This window comes from Strongylocentrotus purpuratus, unplaced genomic scaffold (assembly GCF_000002235.5).
Source record: "Strongylocentrotus purpuratus isolate Spur 01 unplaced genomic scaffold, Spur_5.0 spur5_scaffold_7, whole genome shotgun sequence".
NCBI classification, from domain to species: Eukaryota; Metazoa; Echinodermata; class Echinoidea; order Camarodonta; family Strongylocentrotidae; genus Strongylocentrotus; species Strongylocentrotus purpuratus.
Genome location: NW_022145613.1, coordinates 33,169,930 through 33,177,782, shown reverse-complemented (window position 1 = coordinate 33,177,782; position 7,853 = coordinate 33,169,930).

Genomic DNA, 7,853 nt, shown 5'->3' with positions numbered 1-7,853 from the left:
GAGAGAGAGAGAGAGACATGTTTTGATTAGGCATTTGATACATTATTTTTCCCCTTAGTTTTGGCTTCGTAAACCAAATTCTGTAATGGGTCAATTGACAAATCATTAGATGTAACCAAATTTAGTGAACTCCTTTCTGTTCTTTGCCTGCAATGATTTATTTCGGACGAATTTTATATGACAATGACACTTTCTTCATTATATTTTCTTACAGCTTTGGAATAATCGATCGCTCGATCTAATTTAGAAAAAATGGTTATCAAAAATCACTAACAACGGACTGTCCACTCGCAAGCTCTTTTCAAATTTTTATTTTGTTATTGATTCAACTTTATTAGAGTTTCATCTACAATTAAATTAGCTGGAGATTCACCTAAGAAGATAATTAGTAATTATTGGACACAATCACGTAGATTATCAATCCTGACATAATGATTGGATCATCATTCTGAACTTTTGGGGTCATAGTAAATGCCTTTTTGTGCGTTATCACGTCATAGGGGGGATATTTTAATTGGATAATTGGTCATGAAGGTTACGACAAGCAGTGGTTAGTCTTATGAACAAAAGGCTAAGAAATTAATATTGATTATTAAAATCTCCACACTTTCTTCACTGTTATATTGCATCGTTCATCGCTAGATGTTTAATTAAGATTCCGATAGTTTTCCAATTTATAAAGGCCTATTGTGTGTGTTATCACGTCATATGGGATAGGTTTAACCGGTCACAAAAACTCTTAAAGGTTAATGACCAAGCAGCGAATTATCCAATAAACAAAAGGCTAAGAAATGAATATTGTATATTACAATCTCCACACTTTTTTTCACTATTTTATTGAATCGTTCATCACACGTTGTTTAATTAAGATTCTGTAGGTTTTCCAGTGAATAAAGGCCCTCTTCAGCGATACAGGACCTTATCAGGTTCCATTAAGATTTGTATTACTAATGAATAGTGAAATTTCTTATTACTATAATATTCTGTCATCATATTATGTTACCCGGATTTATTTTGTGTTTCCCTTTGTCTTTGAACAATAAAGACATTATAAAACAAACACTCTCTTCCTTTTTTTTCTTCAATTTCTGAGCCCTCCTCATGCTATTTATTATAATCTTCACACAAACAAACAAATCGAATATAATTATGTCCATGTTTAACGAAATTCAAAATAACTTTTCTATACAAACAACAATTGTAGCAACTGCCATTTTACAGCAAAATGTCTTTCCATTCGGGATAGAGAAACAATAAATTGATCACCTTTATAATATTGTAAAACCTTCTTTTTCAACATATAAAAATTGGACCTTTAGTGACCTTTAGTGATCCTTTGCTCTTTAGTGATGATCATCATCTGCTTTATATCCTTGTGATCGAGCCTTCTAATTTGGTCGATGTGGATATTTTTTTTTTTTTGGGGGGGGGGGGAGGAAAGATCTGATCCCTTTCCAAAATCAGTTGGGCATACATACCTTGAAAACACAAGAACAAATTGGACCCCACTTTTCACAATTTTGACCCTAAAATTCACCTGAAAATGTGAGACTCACTGTCATGCTTGTTAGATATTTGTGGGTGTAAATCATCACCTTAAAATGTACTAACTCTTTCATCTCTTATTTCCAGAAACGTTCCACTTTCTCCTTCACAATACTGGATCCACCCTAGAGAATTGGTTGTATCTTCTCTCACAGTGATTTTGATGGTTGTCTAATATTTAACTTATCGAAGTGATTCAGTTAATTCTCCTTAATCCCCCTTAGCAAGTAATGTTCCCCCTTCCCATCTATGACAAAAAATGATGTAATTCAAGTACACACAAAATACCACTATCACATTCGAAAATATGAGCAGTGAACATGGCCGGCTGCACGCAATGTAATGTTTGTTGTCTGTCTCTGTGTGCTGAAACTAATGCCAACTCATTATTGATGAAGCAATTTATCTTGTCTGGGTTTACAATGGCGGACGGGGGCTCGGGGATGACAAGGATGTTTTTTTACCCCTTAATTCCCGAGTGATATGTCTTTATGAAAAAATAATAGCCATCTTTAGCGTTTCGGTGTGGTTGAGTGCATCTCCTAGGAAAACTAAGTGTTTTCAGCCAGTGCAACAAATATTTTAAGGACGGTTGAGAAAAAAAAAATGAGCTAATACACCCTCCATCAAAGCTTAGAATCTTACATGCAGGTGTTTCCTTATTATGAAAATCTTTTGATTTGATTTGGTTTGAAGTTATTTTCCTATTTAAAAATGAAAAATAATACGACAGCCCGTCTCAACTGTGCCATTATAGCACTACAGTGTTCTGCCGAAGATGATTATGTTTATTTATGTGTGCGTGTGTGGGTGTGGTGTGGAATAGGCAATTTTTTGTAATTTTTTTTTTTTTTTTTTTTTTTGGGGGGGGGGGGGGTCAAAATTTTCCAAGTGGAATACTAAAACCGCTCTTGCACGGGCGGTCTAATCAGGCTAATTATAGTATACAACACACCAGGATCTATCATCCATAAATAATAACTTACATGGGATTGGTCTATAAAGGCGGTCATGTGAGAGATCTCCCTTTAGAAAGTACATTAACATTATCAAAAGAGTAATACAAGAGGGAAAATAAGAACAAACTGGAAGGGGAACATGTAGACATGGAGTGGAATGACACTGCAAGAGCGTACTAGGATGACAGAGAACACGTGTGAACAAATGTTGCAATCGACTTCCGAGTCGGGAGAAGATACCTTGATAGATAGATATATAGAATGATAATTTATTATAACGTATCCTCATCTCAGCATGAACCCCTCATCCTTTACACAGGCACATCTAAGATGTTGTTAAAGATGGAGGGGCACAATGCCGAGAGGAAAAAAATAGATGATGCTTTTTGTGTATTGTTTACTTAAAGTTTTGCCAGGTGAGTGGGTTTCATAGGGAGTGGACGCACGGGGCGATCGTGCCCCTCCTATTCCGCAATTGGTTGCATAAATCCATCATCCTCTCATATAGGGTTAATCTGTTGTTAAGGCAGTCAAGTGAAATAACGGAGCAGAGAGGTATCGCACTCGTCATCAAACAATTTGTTGATGTTAGAATGCCACCCTTTTTCAGAGACGACAGACAAGCTCCTGAAAGCTCAGTCACACCACAACACCGACTTCAAACCGACTCCAAACCGACTTCAAACCGTCTTCATAGCAACCGATTTTTATTCTAGCCATTTTGTGGGCCTAGTGTATAGGTCTCGTCGGTGTGATTTGGGTATGACCGATAAAATGTAGGTCATTTGAGCTCGTGCTATTCGTTGTCCAATCGGCGGCCAATCGGTTGTCGGTCCTATAAGTATTTACAGGGCTATTACTGGTGGCTAGAGAACATGCAGCATTTCAGTCAATTCCAAAATCGACCAGAAGACGATTCCATACCGATCAATTCTTGGCCATTCGAGCTAATATAATTTTCTTTTGTTCTTTCTGACATGTCATCTGTCTCGCATCGATCCCATTGGTGTGCCTGGGTCCTATGGTATAAGACATTGAGGAAACCTTTTGAAATGGAGCCATGACAACATATAGTGCGAGACTGTAATGTCATGATTAATTATGCCATCAATACTCAGGCTCTGCGTTTGAAGGACAAATATTCCGTTATCCGTCGGCATTTAACCAACTAAATTAAATGTGACATGACGGGGGTAGTGACATTGTGTGCCATGTTTGCACATTCTAGATTTTTTTTGTAAACGTCAACGTAGATACCGAAGAAGAAAAAAAATCGGAAACATAGAGGTGCACCCTTGATATTGACTTCGTATTTTTCTCATTTCGAGGGGTCAGTGACACAAAGAAGTAACTCCATTTTGGCCATTTTGAGAAAAAAAATTGGTGTATGTGTCACTGAGCACTTCGGCCTTAAGGAGTTAAGTATATCTTTCACTAGCCATTGACTTCAATGGGGTATTGGTTGGAGTTCAGTACTTGGGTTTCCTGGAAAGCCCACATTTTTCTGAACATTTTGATATCAAATACAAATTTTGGCAAAATATGGAGTTACGTCTTTGTGTCACTGAACCCTCGAATTGAAATTAAATGAACAATACATCGAATTATTTGATACACATCTGGCCAGGCTGAAGGACTAACACAGAAAAAGTAGGGTTGGGCCTATGTACAGTGATAGAACCCTTGAGAATCGACAAAACCAAAGATGCCATCATTTGTGAACCCTGATGTTCTTTGGATAAAAATTGAAGAAACCAAAGGAAAGTCAAATTTCACGTCGTCAAAGGTTTGGTCGTCTTATGAGCGTTATAAAAACTGAGCTCCTGATCTTCGGATGAAACCGTTGAATGTAGGTGAACCGGGATGTTCTTTGGACAATGAATTAAGAATATTTCACAGGAAAGCCAGCATCGTCAAGGGGCGAATTTTATGTTCCGCAACGAAATGGGATTTGATGAGCCGAGAAGGAGTTTAGATCCTCATCCATTGAAGACTTGTCAAAGTCATCCGGCTCCCGATCCTCTGATGAAACCTTTGAAAATCAAGAGAACCAAAGACTCCGTCGATTGCGCTCCTGGATATTCCCTGGACAATGAATAAAAATACATCGCAGGAAACCAGATGCCACATCGTCAACAGGACCATTTCCCTGAGCATGGAAAAAATCCACCAGCTTCTAATGCTTGAAACCCTTGAAAATCTGTGTACCGGGATTATCTTTGAATAATAATAACAACAATAATATCGGATATTCTAATACCTTACATATCCAAAACGTGCTCAAGGCGTTCCAATATTATCCGGCTATGCGAGGCTACCGATTTTAGTACTCACAGTATGCCATTAGTCTTCAGTACGTATTTCAACTGTTCATATTTTCGTATGATTATGGGTGACCGAGAATGAACTATACGTAGACATGTCAGGCAAACCTCAACTATGATGAGGACCGTTGTGAGCCGATGAGCATTCATTATGTATTAGACACGCCATCTTATTCCATTAATTCCGTTAATCACATTAATTGCGTTAATTACGAAAGCAATTATTATATTGAAAAGGAACATTGGCCTAATTATGTCTATTCAACGTTTTATCCTGGATGTAAAATAGAGTCGCCATGCTTCTCACGATAATTTCACTCATCTAGTTTTCCGACTGTATTTATGAAAGTACTCCCTGTAGACTTCATAGTAGCAAATTATTTAATGAAGGGATATGAAATAATAGTAATAATAATAATATTGATAATGATAATAATAATATTTTGAATAATAACAATAATAATATATGGAGTAATAATAATAATAATGCTAAAAATGGTAATATTATAATGATAATAATAATAACAATAATAGTAATACTAGTAATAATAATAGTAATACACATAATGGTAATAGTGGGCTCTTGCGGTCCACAGATATCAGATATAGCAAAGTAATTCAAATAAAACATTTGATAAACATTCTGCGAATCAACGAAACTCCACTTGTATCGTTAAAAAAAAAATTCCAAAAAGAAAAGAAAAAAAGAATGATTGAGATGGAGATGGAGCAATATTAGTTCTCCATATCCGACCCATACATAATATGAAATTCCAAAGTGTATTAGCGCAAAAATAAAGTATGGATCCGTATATTACAATTATTAAAAAGCGCTATTGTAAGACTTGCAGAAAAAGAAGCGACCGCTCTAAATGTGAAAAAAAATGGACACATTTTTTATTTTTTATGCACGACTGCCTGAACAGAACAAACGAATCACACAATTATATAGCTCAGAAGTCAAGGGGAAATGGATTGACCGTCGTTTGGACAAAGAAAAGAGGAGAAATTGTAAATGATGGGGGATAATAATGGGATCGAGGCGAAGGAAGGAGCCATTTAGTTGTTGCTTAGCAACGTCTTTCCCATGACGCGACCTTTTATTTCTTTACAATAGGGAATTTATTGATTCTGGACCGAGCTGATAGATCGATGTAAAGACAGAGTATAGAATCAAGAGTGAATGAGAGATCTGTAAATATATTTTATGATTTTCTCTCCCTCACTGCACTCTCTCTTACTTTCCCTCGTATGCCTCTCTCTCTCTCTCTCTCTCCCTCTCCCTCTGTCCACATGTGTCTCCCTGTCTCTATCTTTTCATCCATCGACCAGGGATCCCCTATTAAAAAAAATGGTCCGCAACTTTAGTCCACCCCACCCCCATCGAAATTTATAATACTTGGCTCATAATGAATGATTATTATTCATGTGATCCGGGCGATTTTAGAAAGCCAATTAGGCCCCTTTATTACGTATAAGCTTACAATTTAAAACTTTAGTCAGAGGATTGAAATCGGATCGATATATATATATATATATATATATATATATATATATATATATATATATATATTTTTTTTTTTTTAAATATTTTTTTTTATAGCGTTTTAAAGTAATTATTTTGCATCGAGCCGTGAAGAATTATTTCCCGTTAGACTTTTTGATAAAAATGCTGCCCACGTAGTTTTATTTTTCGATTCCGAATGATCTATTTGGTAAAAAAAACCTATATCCTATATAAATTACGTTTCCATCGATGATTACAATTAAAAAAAAAGTATATATCATAATGCCCGTCCAATTTTAATGACTTTTCAGAGTTCAAGGTCATTTCATGTATGATAAGAAATTGCCCATTCTGTCAAAAAACCGAGGATTCAGTTTTTGGTCAGCGTCTTATCCACACTACATTGATTTTGCAAAACGAATCATATTAAAGCCATCTCTGGTTCAGATTATTTTTTTGTAAAGCGATGTTTATTTTGATATGTTGCATTAATAAGCAGGGTCAGTTTAAGCTAGACTAAAACCATTCATATTATGTGAAGCTTACGACAATGAACTTGAATTTATTATGGGTTTTCGGAATAAATACAAAAATTACGACGGTAGGGAAATTACTGTCCTTTGGCAAGACATTAATCTATATTTGCCACTCCATACCCAGGAGAGAAATGGGGACCTGGTAGGATGACGTAAGCATTTGTGTTAGTAATTTTCATATGGTAGGAATACTCCGCAGGAAGTGGAGATGGTGCACATTGTGCGTGCATGAATCCGATGACCTGGGTAATAATACTTGTAAAGCGCTTACAGACGGTTTTTCGTGCGCTATATAAATCTAGATTATCATTGAGTGTTCTATTTGGGGGGGGGGGGGGGGGGGGGTTCGTTTATTTTTCTGGACAAATTTCTATTTAACAAGTTTGAAGCCTCTTGGAAGATTATGAAATTAAAGCAACAATATAATTTCTATGCTAAATTCTTTTTGACAACCCGAGGGAAGAAATTACTCTATGCTAGCATGAAAAACATATCTATAAGCAAATTGCTTGTTTGTACAACATAATATTCATATTTTTGTCACCACAAAATGGCCAGAATGGTAGAGTTGTTCCTCGAACTGTTTCAGTTCCCAATCCCTCTTACTTTAAAGACATGTTCTAATTTGTTTCCAGATCATATACATACACGAAATTTCCTGCGAAATCTTTTCCAGCTTCATCGCATACGCATGTCGCATTCCAATGTAAGCAGATCACTGCTGCATTAATAACGTAGATGGCGCTTATCAAGTATCAAGATATGGTTGAAACCATACCAGCTGGGCTTACTTTTTATTCTCAATATTTTCATGTACTTGATTGGATAAAGTACACGGATAAATTGTCTATTCTCTGGTCTAATTCTTCATAGAACTTCGATCATTTCTCCTGATACATATCTAGATCAAATGAGCTATTCAATTCTAAAATTGAATAATTCATACAATGCGAGGCAATTACAATGATTCATCCATCCATCC